Raw genomic sequence first — 19804 nt, 5'->3', positions numbered from 1 at the left:
ACCTCAAAAATATTACAAAAACAAAGGGTATAAACAAAAGGCGCTCTCAGTGGAGGTTAAAAACTTGGCTATGGAAACTCGCACAATGGGAGAACTATGAACATAAAATAAAACTTACAAACTATGGCATGAAAAACTTACTTGGACCGAGAAAGAGCATGGATCTTCGGCATGGATAACATAGGTGTGTAGGAGGTGATAGAGGGTGAGTAGAAGGTGATGTCGCCAGGCTGACTGCCTGGCAACTGCAGGCTCAAATAGTGACGTGAATGATTGATAACAGGTACATGAGTTCAAGTGAATCAGGTGTGTGAGTCGTGAAAACAGGTGAACGGATTGTAGTCATGGAAACAAAAACAAACCAGGGTGTGCAAAAACAGGAAGTAATGGAGTCAAAAACAAAACAGAACATAATTAAACAGAACATGATCACGAAAAAATGACAGGTCTTAGTTAAAAATGCACGCATTTAGTTGTATTCAGTGTTTTAAAAAAATATTATACGGCTCTCACGGAAATACGTTTTGAAATATTTGGCTTTCATGGCTCTCTCAACCAAAAAGGTTCCCGACCCCTGTCCTACTCTGTGGGTCCTCCCCACAGCGAAGAAGTGACGTTGAGGTATGCACGTCTCCCTCGTCGAAAAAGACCTCATGGGTGGATGATGGTTGCATAAAAGCTCCACAACGGTCACAAAGGCGGAGGAAGGCTGCAGCAAAGATGGGCCCCCAATTGTCTCGATCTCCCATGCCATTGGACTCTGCCTTCCCTTTGCCAAGGACAGGTGTGGGTGGTCTGTCTGTGCACCAGTCTCCCCACTTTTAAAAGATTCCACACACAGGTGTTCTCCTGAAGGCAATCCCACCAACAGGAGGACAATCATACTCTTTCGAGTGATCGCCGACGAATAGTTCTTCTTTAACATCAGTAACAGCGAGCCCAAATACTCATGAACTTTGATCTGATGCCTTGAATTCATTGTTTTAGCCAATACGTCTACCCTAATGGACCCCCTTCAGTATGTTTCTCTCTTTATTGTTTTTAGTGAAATTTATAAAAATATGCAGACTCCTTTTCCAGTCTCATGTTCTGTGGTCTGACGAGTCCACATTTCAATCGTTTTGGAAACTGTGGACGTCGTGTCTTTTCGGAACAAAGAGGGAAAGAACCATCCGGCCTGTTGAACAACTTAAGTTGTACGTCAAGCAAGAATGGGAAAGAATTCCATCTGAAAGCTTAAAAGGGAACATTATCACCAGACCTATGTAAGCGTCAATATATACCCTGATGGTGCGGAAAAAAGACCATCTATTTTTTTAACTGATTTCCGAACTCTAAATGGGTGAATTTTGGCGAATTAAATGCCTTTCTGTTTATCACGCTGGAGGCGATGACGTCAGAATGTGACGTCGCCGAGGTAACACACCCACCATTTTCATTTTCAACACATTGCAAACACCGGGTCTCAGCTCTGTTATTTTCCGTTTTTTTGACTATTTTTTGGAACCTTGGAGACATCATGCCTCGACGGTGTGTTGTCGGAGGGTGTAACAACACTAACAGGGAGGGATTCAAGTTGCACCACTGGCCCGAAGATGCGAAAGTGTCTGCCGCCAGACCCCCATTGAATGTGCCAGAGTGTCTCCATATTTGACCGGCGATGCTAAGGCAGACATGGCACAGAGATTTATGGATGACCTGCAGATGCATTTGCAACGATAGTCAACGAAATCACAAAGGTGAGTTTTGTTGATGTTAACTGCCAGCTAATCGATGCTAAAGCAGACATGGCACAGAGATGTATGGATAACCTGTAGATGCATTTGCAACTATATTACGTTTCCTTCCACCCACATTTAATGCGAAAAAAACACTTACCAATCGACGGATTTAAGTTGCTCCAGTGTCAAAAGATGCGAAAGTCCTGATCGTTTGGTCCGCACATTTTACCGGCGATGCTAACGCAGCTATTCGGCCATGCTATGGCTATGAATAGCGTCAATAGCTATTCGCTCAATAGCTTCAATTTCTTCTTCAATACTTTCATACTCCAACCATCTGTTTGAATACATGCGTAATCTGTTGAATCGCTTAAATCGCTGAAATCCGGGTTTGAATCCGAGCTAATGTCACTATATCATGCTGTGGTATTCCCATTGTTTGTTTACATTGGCACCACTGTGTGACGTCACAGGGAAATGGCCAATGTCTTCGCAGAGAGCCGAAAATAAGGCACTTTAAAGCTTTATTAAGGGATATTCCGAGACCGGTAAAATTTTGAAAAAAATTTCAAAAAATACAACAAGCCACTGGGAACTGATTTTTATTGTTTTTAACCCTTTTGAAATTGTGATAATGTTCCCCTTTAAAAAAATGGTCTCCTCAGTTCCCAAGTGTTTACTGAGTATTGTTAAAAGGAAAGGCCATGTAACACAGTGGTAAAAAATACCCCTGTGCCAACTTTTTTGCAACGTGTTGCTGACATTAAATTCTAAGGTAATGATTATTTGCCAAAAAAAAAAATATATGTTTCTCAGCTTGAACATTAAATATCTTGTCTTTGCAGTCTATTCAATTGAATATAAGTTGGAAAAGATTTGCAAATCATTGTATTCTGTTTCCTCCTTATTTTTGTGGAGTGATTTTGAGTTAGGGCTTCGCGGTGGCAGAGGGGTTAGTGCGTCTGCCTCACAATACGAAGTTCCTGCAGTCCTGGGTTCAAATCCAGGCTCGGGATCTTTCTGTGTGGAGTTTGCATGTTCTCCCCGTGAATGCGTGGGTTCCCTCCGGGTACTCCGGCTTCCTCCCACTTCCAAAGACATGCACCTGGGGATAGGTTGATTGGCAACACTAAATTGGCCCTAGTGTGTGAATGTGAGTGTGAATGTTGTCTGTCTATCTGTGTTGGCCCTGCGATGAGGTGGCGACTTGTCCAGGGTGTACCCTGCCTTACGCCCGATTGTAGCTGAGATAGGCGCCAGCGCCCCCCGCGAACCCAAAAGGGAATAAGCGGTAGAAAATGGATGTATTCTGTTTTTATTTACAAATTACACAATGTGCCAACTTAACTGATTTTGGGTTTTGTATATACTCCATGCCTTTGTGATTCAATTTCAAATTTTTGGGACTAACGCAAGTCTCACTTACACAAAAACAGGTAAGAAAAATTGGTTTTGCATAATAGGGCCACCATCCTCCTTTAAGCAAAAACAAGAAAATATGTCCCCAAATGCATATTACTACTTTGGAAATGTTCTTTTAGTTTTGATTCCCCCAGTAAAAAAATGAGTACGAAACTGTTCCGTCGGGCAATTAAACTTGCCCTCTAGCTCTGGCACTGATGGCATGACCAAAGATAACATGTCCCCTTGCCTTGTCCAGCTAAATCCTCTCATCAATGTCTTTCACATCAGCCAGTGAGGGAGGGATCCAGGTCAAAGCCTTGTTAGATCAAAATCTCAGTCAATTTACACAGGATGGCGGCTTATAGCGATAAGATCGGCAACCTTCTGGCACTGCGGCACCGATGACTAATTAATTAACTTAGCCTTTTGGGTCCCAAAAAGGACGGTTTTGGTGTCACCGTTGTTTTGCCACCTTTTTAATAAACAGGCTGCTGCAATGTTCAGGATCATAACAGAACTTCAGAGTTGCTGTCGTTTTTCATATCTGCTAATATGAAGACAAACCGGCTTCTGCATGTGGCACAGCGCCATAGATCCACATTAGGAGCCTGACTGACATAAAGGATGTAAATCAGACTACTGGCAGCTTATGGACCAGATACAAGTCTTGCTTGTAATTAATCCAGCCCTTTCATTTATGTCAAATTGTGTGAAGCATGACAATGCTCCTCTGTCAAGGCTCCAGCATACCCCAGTTTGCTCTTTCCCACCGTGCACTTCTTAAATAATCTGATTCCTTACATTAAAGCAGGGGTGTCAAACTCATATACAGAGTGGGCCAAAATTTAAAAACTGAACAAAGCCCCAGGCCAAAGTTGAACAAATGAACCTTTTAATAGGGACCCAAACAATTTTTGCATTGAATATTGAACGAGCAAGGCTTATATAACTTTATAGGGACATGCAAAATGCAGTTTCAAATAATAATAATAATAATAAAAAAATAGCAATGGCATATCAAATAAAATATAAATAAAAATGTAATGCCTCTTTTCTATTTGCAGCCCTCTGAGGCAAATATCAAAATAAACTTTTTCCACAGGCTAATAATACAGTTGAAAATAAAATAATGATAATGAATGAATCAAACGCCTTGTGATGAGGTGGCGACTTGTCCAGTGTGTACAAGCTGAGATAGGCTCCAGCAACCCCGAACGGGACAAGCGGTAAAAAATTGATTGGATGGATGGAATGAATCAAACATTCAACCCTTGAAGTAGCCAGAGAAAGTGCATGACTAAAAACGTTAATTATTGCTCAGTTTGCTACACTGATTTGCTTTAACACCGAATATGGAACAAGCAACGCTTATTCAACTTGACAGTGCAAAATCAACTTTCAAAAAGCAAACGAAAAAACATCAACGGCATAGTAAATAAAATGAGAATAAAAAATGTGGTGGTAACAGGGGGGGTGTATAGTATAGTCCCGGAAGAGTTAGTGCTGCAAGGGGTTGTGGGTATTTGTTCTGTTGTGTTTATGTTGCGAATGTTCTCCCGAAATGTGAAGTGAAGTGAATTATATTTATATAGCGCTTTTCTCTAGCGACTCAAAGCGCTTTACATAGTGAAACCCAATATCTAAGTTACATTTAAACCAGTCTGGGTGGCACTGGGAGCAGGTGGGTAAAGTGTCTTGCCCAAGGACACAACGGCATTGACTAGGATGGCGGAAGCGGGAATCGAACCTGCAACCCTCAAGTTGCTGGCACGGCCGCTCTACCAACCGAGCTAAACCGCCCCTAAATGTGTTTTCCATTCTTGTTTGGTGTGGGTTCACAGTGTGGCGCATATTTGTAACAGTGTTAAAGTTGTTTATACGGCCACCTTCAGTATGGGTGTTGACCAAGTATGCCTTGCATTCATTTCTGGGCGTAAAAGCCAAATATATTACGTGACTGGGCCGGTACGCTGTTTGTAGGGAGGAAAAGAGGACATGACGACAGGTTGTAGAGTACGATAAAGGCAGGGTCCTCAATATTGTTGTCTGGTTGGAAATCGGGAGAAATTAGGGAGAATGGTTGCCCCCGGGAGATTTTTGGGAGGGGCACTGAAATTCGGGAGTCTTCTGGGAAAATCGGGAGGGTTGGCAAGTATGAGTATTAGCGGTGAATGCGGTGTTACAGTGGCACCACTGCTGTGTGATACCGGCGGGCCAGCTCTGAAGTTAATTTGGTATTGCCTCAAGGGCCAAATTAAATTACACGGCGGGCCAATTTTGGCCCGCGGGCCAGAGTTTGACACCCTTGCCTTAAAGGTTATGATTGGTCAGCTTTTCATTACGGCGTGGCGTGGCTGGGACAACCACAAATAAACATTGAAATAGAACGTCTTCCCTCTACTCCTCGACTACAGTCTGCACCGGACCGAACAGCAGGACCGGTGTAACAACTACCTTATTACCTGTCACTCTCTATAACTACTTGTGCAGATCTGAGTTTGAAGCAAAGGTGCTTTTCAACCCATATTCAGTTGAATATGCTACAAAGACAACATATTTGATGTTCAAACTGATAAACATTTTTTTTTTGCAAACAATCATAAACTTTGGAATTTGTTGCAAACAACACATGACAAAGAAGTTGGGAAAGGTGGCAATAAATACTGATAAAGTTGAAGAATGCTCATCAAACACTTATTTGGAACATCCCACAGGTGTGCAGGCTAATTGGGAACAGGTGGGTGCCATGATTGAGTATGAAAGCAGCTTCCATGAAATGCTAAGTAATTCACAAACAAGGATGGGGTGAGGGTCACCAATTTGTAAGCAAATTGTCAAACAGTTTTAGAATAACATTTCTCAACGAGCTATTGCAAGGAATTTAGGTATTTTACCATCTACGGTCTGTAAAATCATCAAAAGGTTCAGAGAATCTGGAGAAATCACTGCACGTAAGCGATGATATTACAAACCTTTCATCCCTCAGGCGGTACTGCATGAAAAACCGACATCAGTGTGTAAAGGATATCACCACATGAGCTCAGGAACACTTCATAAAACCACTGTCAGTTACTACAGTTGGTCGCTGCATCTGTAAGTGCAAGTTAAAACTCTAGCAAAGCGAAGGCCATTTATCAACAACACCCAAGAACGCCGCCGGCTTCGCTGGCCCCAAGCTCATCTAAGATGGACTGATGCAAAGTGGAAGAGTGTTCTGTGGTCTGACGAGTCCACATTTCAAATCATATTTGGAAACTGTGGACGTTAAAAGAAAATGTGATGTAACACAGTGGTGAACATGCCCTTTCCCAACTACTTTGGTACGTGTTACAGCCATGAAATTCTAAGTGAATTATTATTTGCAAAAAAAAAAACATTTATGAGTTTGAACATCAAATATCTTGTCTTTGTAGTGCATTCAACTGAATATGGGTGGAAAAGGATTTGCAAATCATTGTATTCCGTTTATATTTACATCTAACACAATTTCCCAACTCATATGGAAACGGGGTTCGTACAACCCATTTACCATTTACTATTACATTATAGTACCTTATTGTCCAGACTATCGGCCACAACGTATTATAAGGCTCACTGCCGATGAGCGGGTTTATTTTCATATAAAAGGCATACCTGATTATCAGGAGCATTAAAGGGGTCATGTTATGATTTTTTTCTAACTTTAAAACACTTCCTTGTGGTCTACAATAATATATATGTGTGGTTATCAGGTCAAAATGTTGCATCGATTATGTTTTACAGACAATCTTCAAGTAGATTTCTGGATGCGCCGTTTTATGGGCGGTCTTATTAACGTGGCTCACCTTCGACAGCGTCTTCTCCTCATCATCTTTGTTTGTTGTACCAGTGTACCGTGAAAAGATGGGAGTGGAAGAAGTGTCAAACGATGGAGTTAACTGTTTTAATGACATTCAGACTTTACTTTAATCAATAATGGAGCAGAATGTCCTCATCCGAGCTCACCAGTGCAACAACAACGCGGGAAATGTGTTTGGTAAAAAACCGTCCGACCGGAACTCTTTAATAACTAAAGTTCTGTGAGTGAATAATGTAAACCCACTACATTGGTAGTTTTTAGCGCTTTCATAGCGAGTCTACTGAGAGATATAAGTTAGAACTTTATGCTACTTTATATTAGAAATGGCAACAGCAGAGCATGAATGTCCCATAACAAAAGGATAGGGAAAAAGAAGAAGCTTATCGACTACGGCGTCGACACGGGCTACAAAGGCGGATATGCGCAAATGTTTAGGACTTATGCAAATCCCAAATACAGATCAGCAGGTACCGGAAGGTAAGAAAAGTTAGTTTTGCACAATATTGCAAAAAAATGCCAGGTAATATGTCTGCTAATAGATGCTATTTTGAGGTCCTTATACACACACCATAATATCACCCATATGTTGAATCACAGAGAACAAATACCCAGAACCCATTGCAGCACTAACGCACAGTCTACCTCTTCTCCAGGAGCACCTTGAAGCTCCGCTGTGAGCGCCGCCCGACACGCCCCCGCACTGTCGCACAAACCACGAACACACTCTCTGCCGCAGCCGGAGGGAATCTGCAATCAACGCATCTGGGTTTTAATGAAGGACGACAGAATAAAGAGCCTCGCCGCTGACTTCTCTTCGTCGGAACATAGCTTTGTTCGCATTAAGCTTCGCATCTCTGACTTTTCTCCGGATCTCGCTCGCTTGCTTGTTGCATCGTGTCTTTTTCCTGATCCCATTTTTGTCTCTTGTTTTTCCCCACAGTCACTCATGTCTCAGCTTCCTCTGTGTGCCTCCGCTGCTGCCTTTCCCTCCTGGACCTTGTTTGCTCTCCCCGATCTTTGACCCCTGTTTTGGACTTCTGGACTTCCCCCTATTGCCTACGACCCCGCTCGGACCTCGGACCTCTTGGCTTCGTCCCCTCGGACTTGGACGCTGTACATCCAACACGCACTTCAACAAACTTCACGGTATTGACATACGGTTAATTTCCACACATAGCTTTCCATTCAAACACATAGTAACATACACACCTCATGAAATCATCAACCACTCAATAAATCTGTTGAGTTTGATCCATTGTTGTCGTGCCGTCTCCTTCCCCAGTCCTTACAGAATTCGTACTAAAACATTTTAACAGATTTTTGAGGGTATGTGTAACATTCTATATTCTCAATGGAACATTTAAAATGTTGGTGTTGTTAACTGGCTTTGTATTGCAGTCTACACATATCTCTTATGTGTGACTGCCATCTACTGGTCTCACTTGTATTTACATCATGTTCAAAATAAAATAGCTTTGAGGTCGGTTAGCACAACCAGAATTATTCTGTACGTTAGGCGCTGCGGGTTATCAGGTGTTTTTAGAGTTTTTAGAAAATGACAGGATTTTCAAAAAAATTGAGTATATTGATTCTTAGGTGTTTACAACTTGTTTAGAGCGCATGCCATCCACCTTTGTGCTTGCTCCATCTTCCGATTTCTGTAAAATATCCCATTCCAGAGAGAAATGCACTTCAGAGGGTCATAAAAACTGCCATGAAGATCACTGGCTGCTCTCTCCCCTCCCTAGATGAACTGTACAGTGCCAGGTGCCTCAAAAAGGCCCAAAACACCATAAAGGACCCATCTCACCCTGGACATAAACTTTTTGAACTGATGCCCTCAGGCAGGAGATACAGGACAATAAAATGCCGGACAAATCGATTTAAGAACATTTTTTACCCGAGAGCAATGGTGTCGCTGAACACAAGACGACAATAAAGACTGTGCATGAGAGCTGTATACTTGTTATTTTTATGTATTTTTATCTATTTATCTATGTTCTTATGTTTTTATCTGTTATGAATTTGCACTAAATTAGTTTTGCATACAATTTTGTTGTACAATATACAATGACAATAAAGATATATTCTATTCTATTCTATTCTATTCAATCAAAATGACAGTTGTAAAGCATTGATTAGTTCCAACTCTGTCTCTTTAATGGCCATCGGAAGCTTGCAAATAAGCCAGCTGCATCAGCTCATCCCAGGTTTCTGACCTGTATTTGATCAGGAAAATTGCGGTCGTACAGTTAAAAAAAACAACATATATCAAACCTTCAATCAACACATATAATACTTTAAAGTTGTTTTTTTTTTTTCAAAATGGCTGTATTTAACGATATTTTGCAGTCTTTTTTTCAATAGGGAGCCATTTGTGACATACTTTTGTGGGGATTCTACTATGAATATGCTGTCCGCCCCCCTCCGCTCTGCTGTACTGAGACTGCTACCTTCAGCCTCCCGTGTCTTTTCTTCTTGTCTCATGCTCTCCCGCCTACTCTGATTTCTATAAAATAAATAAGTTTGTCTTCCTTTGTCAACATTCTACACGGGCAAGTACAAAGTTGGATTAGCCACTAAACTCCAACAAAAGAGACAACCTACATTACTACTTGGTTTGAGGGAACCGAACGGAAGGTAGGAATCGTAGGCTACTATATAGGCTAGACCCACTCGACGTGGGGGGGGTCACCCACATCTGATGTCCTCGCCAAGGTTTCTCTTAGTCATTCACACTAAACAAGTTGAAAAACTTATTCGGGTGTTACCATTTAGTGGTCAATTGTACGGAATATGTACTGTACCGTGCAATCTACTAATAAAAGTATCAATCAATCAATCAATCCCACTGGGTTTTGAGTTTTTCATTGCCCTTATGTGGGATCTGAACCGAGAATGTCGTTGTGGCTTGTGCAGCCCTTTGAGACACTTGTGATTTAGGGCTATAAAAATAAACATGTATTGATACGATATTTTCTTTTAATCGCGGAATGCACACTAATACCAAGAGGTGATATGCAGTGACATAAATTCGGCGGAATGTTTTTTTGTTATTATTAATTAATTGTGGATGAGTGTGAATGGGGTAGGGTGTTTTTTTTTTTTAGGGGGGGGGGGGGGGGGGTTGATGCACTAATTGAAAGTGTATCTTGTATATTTTTATGTTGATTTAATAAAAATAAAAATAAAAATAAATAAATAAATAATAATATTGTGTTTGGTGACGCTAATGTTTATGAAGTTTTATTTTCAACTGTATCTGGAAGGAAAATAGCGGTAACGTTTGTCTATAAAAAATACATTCAATAGTGCACTTTTTTGTTTTTTCTTTTTCATTAAATTTTTATTGTTATCCAGCATCAAACATTCCCATCCATTACATCCTATATCTGTTGTCTGCTCTAAATGTCAAAATATATTTTTGTTTAAATCCCAACGATGCCACCGCCCCCACAACCCTCAAAAAAACAGCAAGAAAACAAAATTATAATTATATTTACAGAGAAATCAATTTGATAAAAAAACATAAATAATAAAAATAATAATACTAATACTGTAATAATAATAATCAGAAATAAAATAAAAGAATATAAACAGATAGTAAATAATAATTTAAAATCTCCTGATGATTGAGGGAACCCCTCATGAAACAGTTCTGTAGAGATGAAGTAGTATTGTGATTTTTCCCACACCTACATATATATATATATATATATATATATATATATATATATATATATATATATAGAGAGAGAGAGAGAGAGAGAGACGTATAGGGGGTAACCCTTTTTTTAAACAGTACAATCACTAATTCCAGAAATTTAAATCAGGCTTATATGACGTGACATAAAAAAAACCAGCAAGAAAACAAAATTATAAATATATTTACAGAGAAATCAATTTAATAAAAAACATAAATAATAAAAATAATACCGTAATAATAATAATCAGAAATAAAATAAAAGAATATAAACAGAAAGTAAATAATAATTTATATATATATATATATATATATATATATATATATATATATATATATATATATATATATATATATATATATATAGACATATAGGGAGTAATCTTCTTTTTAGTACAATCACTAATTCGAGAAATTAAAATCAGGCTTATGTGACATGACATAATGGACCGTTTTCCCAGTATGCAATACATTTTTCCAATTTATACTTAATAAAATCAGTTATCTTCTCACTTGTATATATGTAATAGTGCACATTTTCAAAAGATACATTATGCCACTTTTGGAAAGGGTGGACCATTTACGATCAAAACACACAGACTGTTTGCAAACATACTCAAAGTGGGCTATACATGTGACTGTGGAGCAAAAATCACACGGAACCTACATCAAAACATATATCTATCTTCAAGGAAGTGTGTTAAATGTAGATTGGAACCATCATTGGTTCCCTTTCAGTAAATGAAACAGAGGAAATGTATTTGTTACTATTCACTCACCCATCACTGCCATCGCAACAGACTATTTGTAGTCTTTATTTGAGTTCCAATGCCATGTCCGGCATTAAAAGCATATTTTTTCAGCAGCTGTGGTAATGGGGGTCCAAGGAAGTTGTTATGTTCGACAGGGGAAAGAGATAACACAGCGACAGAGGGATCTTGATGATGCGGTGGAGTGTGTATGCTACTATGTATGTTTGCAGGACTATGTGAAGCGTTACAATTAATATTACCAGGATTTGTTGCAAGTGCGTGTAGAGTGAGAAGGTGACAAGGCTGGTAGAAGAATCCGTAATACAAGTCTGTGGGGATGGAGAGAGGCGTCAAGAGATCCGTGTCTAAAATAGTAAATGGATTATATTTGTATAGCGCTTTTCTACCTTCAAGGTACTCAAAGCGCTTTGACCTTATTTCCACAATCACACACACACTTTTACACACACTGATGGCGGGAGCTGCCATGCACAGCACTAACCACGACCCATCAGGAGCAAAGGTGAAGTGTCTTGCTCAAGTTTGGTAGAAGGTGGGGATTGAACCAAGAACCCTCTCCCAACTGCGCCACGTCGTCCCCCAAAAGCAGAGGTCATTGTCCAGGGAGACAGTAGAGATCCAGAGGGGAAGTCCAAGGAAGCGAGGCACACAGCTCGGGTCCAGGGGGACGGGGGGACGGGACGGACGGGGACGGGGGTTGGGGGGGGAGGGATACTGCGGGACAAGGAAGATGACAAAAGACAAAGACCGGAAGGACGCTGAGAGCGAGCAAAAACAAGGTGAGGAGCCAGAGATTTGACACTTACCGCAAGCAGAGATCTACGTTCCAGCACTGGATCTGAGGACACACTAGCTTTTAAGCAGGTGTGTTGATCGATGATTGCGCACAGCTGTGCAGGCGCGTGGCACCAGAAACGGAGCGTGTCCTGAGGTGCGCTCAGCGGCGCGTGCGGAGGAAAGAAAAGCTAACTGTGCACGCGCCGTAACAGAAATGTGGTCACGTTAGTCATTAGTTTGTCCACGTAATTGTTAGCAGTGAACTTCCTTTCATGAAATACCACAAGCTGCAGTTCTTTGTCTGCTGTGACATTCATCATGGAGTTAATGTCACCTTGACAATCTATGAGGGGCCGTCAGGGACATTATTCAGAATTACCTCTTACATACACTCCTGAAATGCTCCCACATCAAAACAACTGAAAGGTTTTTCTCTCACACACACTACTGAAACACTCTTATACACACTACTGAAATGCGCTCACATAAACAACTGAACTGTTTTTCTCTCACACACACTACTGAAACACTCGTATACACACTACTGAAATGCGCTCACATAAACAACTGAACTGTTTTTCTCTCACACACACTACTGAAACGCTCTTATACACACTACTGAAACACTCTTATACACACTACTGAAATGCGCTCACATAAACAACTGAAATGTTTTTCTCGCACACACACCACTGAAACTGTTGCGATCCGTGACTTGGATCTTCACGTTGTTCATTTTTCCATCGTTGTTTCATTCTCCGTCTGATCCGTTTATTTCCTGTTTTGTCCATCACTATGGTTACTCATTAGTTCACCTGCTACACTCGGTGCGCACACCTGCTTCAGCTAATCACCCTCCTTTATAAGCCAGCCTCTTCTGTTTATTCTTTCTGGGACTCTAATTTGCTCACATGCAACAAGTAACGTCAGGTATGTTTTTCTCGCTAGCTCATTAGCTAAGCCAACTTATTGTCATCTTCAAGCTCACATGCTAATCATCTTTGTTTTTACTTTTTGTGCCATCGTGCCAAGTCTTAGTTCTTCATATTTCCTAGCTTTCACGCTAGCGTCTTTTGTTTCCCTTTTTATTAGCTCCAGTGTTTTTGTTCAGAGCTCACTTTTTGTTAATAAATGTGTTAGATCCTACCTTTGTTGTGTTCTTTGTTTGACACATCCTTGAGGGAATCTAACCCGGTACCACGATGCCGAACCGGCATTACAGAAACAGTCTTACACACACTACTGAAATGCTCACACATACACTACTGAAATGCTATTACACACACTACTCAAATGCTCTCACATAAACAACTAAAATGTTTTTCTCTCACGCACACACACACCATGTGCGTGTAAGAGACCACAATTTCAGTAGTATGTGTGCAAGGATTTCAGTTATGTATATGAGAGCATCTTACCAGTGTGTATGAGAGCATCTTACCAGTGTGTATGAGAGTATCTTACCGGTGTGTATGAGAGCATCTTACCAGTGTGTATGAGAGCATCTTACCAGTGTGTATGAGAGTATCTTACCGGTGTGTATGAGAGCATCTTACCAGTGTGTATGAGAGCATCTTACCGGTGTGTATGAGAGCATCTTACCAGTGTGTATGAGAGCATCTTACCGGTGTGTATGAGAGCATCTTACCAGTGTGTATGAGAGCATCTTCCCAGTGTGTATGAGAGCGGTTGCATTCCGGCTCCGGTCACCAATAATGCCCGCCCCTTTTCAGACGACAGACTTGGCAGCCATGTCGGTCGTATTAGCAGTTACTCACTCTGACACTCATTGAAGGCCCACGCCTTCGACTCTATCAAGTTTTTTTTTTTTCCTGGCCCCAGACTGAGCCCAAAGGAGCCTTGTCTGAAATGAAAAAAAAATCACTCATTTTGTTCCCATCTTTTACGAGGGTTCCTCCCTAGTGGCAACCCATGAGCGATCCTGTTCTGTCACAGTGTACAGTATGTAGAGTATACAGCATGCATCCATCCATCCATTTTCTACCGCTTGTCCCGTTCGGGGTGGCAGGGATGCCTGGAGCCTATCTCAGCAGCATTAAGGCGGAAGGCGGCGTACACCCTGGACAAGTCGCCACCTCATCATCCATCCATCTACTTCCCCTTATCCAAGGTTGGGTTGCGGGGGCAACAGCCTAAGCAGGGAAGCCCAGACTTCCCTCTCCCCAGCCACTTCATCCAGCTCTTCCTGGGGGGATCCCGAGGCGTTCCCAGGCCAGCCGGAAGATGTAGGGTGTGTTCCAACTATCGGGTTCAGATCCGGACGGCCATTCTTCCCAATCACACCTCTCCAGGTTTCACTGTTGTAGCCTTTCTCTCTGGCACTCATCGAGGGTGGACGCTCCCCTTTCCTCTCCCTTATCTTTCCTGCTGGCTTCTTTGTTTTGTCTTGTCTTAACTTTCTTGTTGCCTCTTTTTGCACTGCTCTCCAAATCTAAACATTGGAACTATTTAACTGGCCTCAACATAATTGTCAAGATCTTGGGGTTTGGGGGAACCTGCTGTCGTGACGAAGCGGTTGTTGCTGGACACACGACAGACTCTTGGGAGAAGAAGGAGTGCCGCGTGCCTGGCGACCCTTTTCTGTCGACGATGTGAAGATATCCACCTATTCGGCATTATGACAAAAGGACATCTGCTGATTGGAGTAAGCGTTGCTCTGGTTTGTTGACAAATTGGAAATTGCTGGCAGTCTTAAAAGTACCCCAAAGCTGCCACAAATGATTGGAGGATGCGGGAAGAAATGTGGATCACATCGGACTGTCTACACCACAGTTTTGAGGACCAGTCATAGACAATTTAGAGTGAAAAGAGATTTTTATTTGGATTGTTTCCCTGGCTTTGAGACTCTCCCGAAGATCGCTGCAGCGAAGACACAAAAAACTCCCTTTTTTGTCTCTCATGGACACACACCTGTAGTTGTTAACTTTGGACTAGCGACGGCAAATATATCAAGGCCGCGGAACTGAGACACACTATGGGCTTATATACACACACACACACAAACACATCCACAAAAAAATATACGCCACACATACACCCCCCCGTCCCCTAATCCAACGCCCTCGATGCAAACCCCGTAGGGGTGAGGAATGGATGGTCAGCGCCTGAGAGCTGCGACTTACCACCATGACCTTGAACTACCTTCCCTCTGTTGCTAGATATCTCGAGATGTATGTTGTAATATGTATATGTGCTTTGCTATGGAGGTTTTTTTCTCACTCCGAACTGGGCCCCCCTTAGGAGCCCAGTCTGGATTGTATTTTTTTACACATCCTTCCCCAGCGTTGACCTTTTTCCCATCTTTTACGGGAAGACTTATGGCGACCCATCAGCGTTCTTGTTCTGTCACCCTGTACACTGTTTGTTTGTCTAATCTTCAACAGGTTTGTGCTGAAAACAAAGTTTCCTTGTACTTGTTGCAATGACAATAAAGACCTACCTACCTACCTATGAGTGTTGAAGTCCCCCAGTGGGACAAGGGAATCACCCGGGGGAGCACTTTCCAGTACTTTCTCGAGTGTATCCAGAAAGGGTGGGTACTTTTGCACTTACAATGCATACGTCTGCTCTTGAACGGGTCCGTGCTGACAATTTACTTTTGTTTTGCTTTTTAAATGCAATGACAAATTGCTCTCCTGCGATTATGTCTAAAAAAATAATGAAACAATAGTACTTATTGGGGAATAAGTGGTAGGAAATGGATGGATGGATGGATGGATAGTATTTATTATCCTCATCATTTTTTAAATTTGAGTGGACAGGACCTAAAACGTGCATGTGCGTACAGTACTGTACACACACCATACCAGCAGCCATCCACTGAATTGTCGGACAATGCTTATCTCCAAATGTGGAGTAATTATACTGCGCTATCTTCACTGATGCTCTTGAAGGAGGACATTTAGGAAACCATTTGGGTTCATGGAAAATCAATCATTAAAAGAACTTTGGGACATTTCAGGGCCACAGATATCATGTTTAATTAATGAGAAGGTAAAAAGTAGAGGTCCTCATTATCATTATGAAGCAGTGCCTTGTTTTGATTTAAAATGTATTAGGGGTGTAGGAAAAAATCGATTTTAATACGAATCCAGTTGAATATGTTGTGCGATTCTGAATCGATTCTCTTTTTTTTTTTAAATCGTTTTTTTTTGTTTTTTTTAATCAATCCAAAAATCCACTACACAGCAATACCATAACAATGTAATATAATTCCAAAACCAAACCTGACCCAGCAACACTCAGAACTGCAATAAACAGAGCAATTGAGGAGACATAAACACGACACAGAACAAACCAAAAGTAGTGAAACAAAAATGAATATTATCAACAACAGTATCAATATTAGTTATAGTTTTAGCATAGCAGTGATTAAAAATCCCTCATTTATATTATCATTAGACATGTATAAAAATAAAGAATAGTGTCACAGTGGCTTACACTTGCATCACATCTCATAAGCTTGACAACACACTGTGTCCAATATTTTCACAAAGTCATATTTTGTGTTCATTTAATAGTTAAAACAAATTTACATTATTGCAATCAGTTGATAAAACATTGTCCTTTACAATTACAAAAGTGTTTTAAAAATAATCTACTACTCTGCTAGCATGTCAGCAGACTGGGGTAGATCCTGCTGAAATCCTATGTATTGAATGAATACAGAATCGTTCTGAACGGGAAAAATATAGTTTTTGAATCGAGAATCGCGTTGAATCGAAAAAATCGATATATTATCGAATCGCGACCGCAAGAATCAATATTTAATAATTCAAACAAATTTACATTATTGCAATCAGTTGAAAAAACATAGTCCTTTGCAATTATAAAAGCTTTAAAAAAAATTAAAAAAAATACTCTGCTAGCTTGTCAGCAGACTGGGGTAGATCCTGCTGAAATCCTATGTATCGAATGAAAACAGAATCGTTTTGAATCGGAAAAATATAGTTTTTGAATCGAGAATCGCGTTGAATCGAAAAAATCGATATATTGTCGAATCGCGACCGCAAGAATCGATATTGAATCCAATCATGGGACACCCGAAGGTTTGCAGCCCTAAAAAATATAGTATACTTTAAATATGAAACTTTTTTTTTTTTTTTTTTATTCAGATGTGACAGAGAATATAAAAGATAAATGAAGGGAAATGCTATTGTTGATCTTATATGGGAACCATAATGATGGCTTATACAAAACAGGAACGAGAGGAAATGGTGTTGTGGGTGTTATGTAACAATGTAGGAAATTACTTCACAACAATCAGACTGGACACTTGGGAAAATATGATTTGCCGGTTTGATATGATATCCGCAGTCCCTCAATCAGTAAAAATAACAACAGGATAAGTCGCTTATGACTAGGGATGTATATCGTTAAGATTGTATCGATATGATACCCTTATCGATATTTGTTATATGGGTACTATTGATGTGGGAAAAAAAAAATGTATTACACTGTTTTAATTAACACAAGAGATTGTACACCTCCACAATATGATATAACATCTTACAGGAGGGAAGTATGTTACCAACATCCACTTTTTAAGTCTTAAAGAAGTCAACTATGTTTGCTAATGTATCTGTGATATCATCACCTTGTGAAGAGCACACGGATCCATCACTTTGTTTCTTTTCATTCCAACCACACTCAGCTGGATCTATCATTAATGCATTCATGTACAGAGTACAGACCTTTTAAGTGTTATGTCATATCAAATATATCATACAAATAAATTAGGCTGACCATATTCTGAAATCCCAAAAAGAGGACTGTCAGGACGTTGACTTGGATTTGTTTCGCTTCTTCGGCACAGAGAATATTTGGAAGGAGCCAGGCGTGAATGTGAGTACATGATTAATTTATTAACAAAGTAAATACAAACAGGCAAAACAAAGTGGCGGATAATAATCTATACCAAACTCCAAACAAAACAGCAAAATGGCATGACTATATACAAATAAACAAAATATACTATCAATGGTATAAAACAAACCAAAAACTTGCACAGAGGCATGAATATAAACAAAATCTTACGTGGTGTGGTCAAATCAATAATCAGCGTAGTCATCAGGGTTCGATACGAAGTCCGGTAAGTAAAGCAAGTACACAAGCAAAGTTCTCAGGCCGACGAACAGAAAAAAAATTATTTAAGTAGTGACTATGATGAAGAGAAACAGGTGTGGGACTGAGGGCAGGGGCGTGACTTGGAGACCAGGTCCAAAAAAATGCGTAACTATGGAAACAAACAAAATCAGAAAGTGTAAAACGGGAAATAAGAGTCCAAAAAGAAAACATAAACATGATCAAACATAAAACCGATTTACAGGCATGACAGTGACACATGTATGCCTGCCAAGGCGGTCAGCTAGGGTGAAAATTTACCAATGATAATTGAACTTGCTTTATAAATAATGTATTTATTTAAATAAAGCATTTTTTCTCCTCTGTTGACAGCAGTCTTGGCGCTAGAAATTTTCATAATGGGGTCCCATGGACCCCATCAAGTCACAAAAATTGGGACCCATTGCTTCCCCGCTTGCCACTCAGCATCAAGGGATGCCATTGGGGGTAAAATCACCAAATTGCTGGTGCTCACTGCTCTCCTCACCTCTCAGGAGGTGAAAAAGGGGATGGGTCAAATGCAGAGGAAACATTTCACAACAACTAGTGTGTGTGTGACAATCATTGGGACTTTAACTTTAACTTTTTAACTTTATAAACTCAGGAAACATGTCCCTGGTTACATGAGGACTTTGAAAATGACCAATGTATGATCCTGTAACTACTTGGTATCGGATCGATACCCAACTTTGTGGGATCATCCAAACGAGTATAAAGTATCAAACAAGTGAATTATACATTTTAATAGAAGTGTAGATAGAACACGTTAATGTTGTGGGACATGCGCATTCTGCGTCTCTCTCCGCTGCGAGTCCAACCAGAGGACCCGCCGACAGCGCACTCCAGACACGCCCCCGCATTCATCAAGCGGACCGCGCCCACTCTCCGCCGCAGCCGGCTGCAGGACACACCTGCGACTGACGATGAGCAGCATAAAAGACCAGTGGACATAGGGATCCGGGCGGGAACTTAGTTCCAAATGCGTACCGTAAGCAATCACCCTGCGTTATGCAAACCTGCTCTCCCTGTGCCCTGTACCTCTACGTGTTCTCAGTGTCTTCTCCCGTGTCCCCACAGAATTCTCCGTCGCCCGCAAGGTGAGCTGTGCGTCTCACTCTTTTCCCTGGATCTCCCTCTGGATTCTGACTGCCTCCTTTGTACCTCGACTCCTCGCTCGTTTGACCTGAACCCTCTGCCTGCCCCACGGACTTCCACGTTCTCTTTTGTCAACACTTGGGTAAAACACACTTCAGTTAATTTACACACTTAGACTAACACCATACACTCTAGAGTTTTTGCCACGCTCCATTTACTTAGTATGTTTTCTGTTGATTGATTATTACATATATACATTTGTTAATATATATATATATATATATATATATATATATATATATATATATATATATATATATATATATATATTAATACATCTTTGGACATA

This window comes from Nerophis ophidion, linkage group LG13 (assembly GCF_033978795.1).
Source record: "Nerophis ophidion isolate RoL-2023_Sa linkage group LG13, RoL_Noph_v1.0, whole genome shotgun sequence".
In the NCBI taxonomy this organism is placed as follows: Eukaryota; Metazoa; Chordata; class Actinopteri; order Syngnathiformes; family Syngnathidae; genus Nerophis; species Nerophis ophidion.
This window is presented reverse-complemented; position numbering follows the sequence as displayed.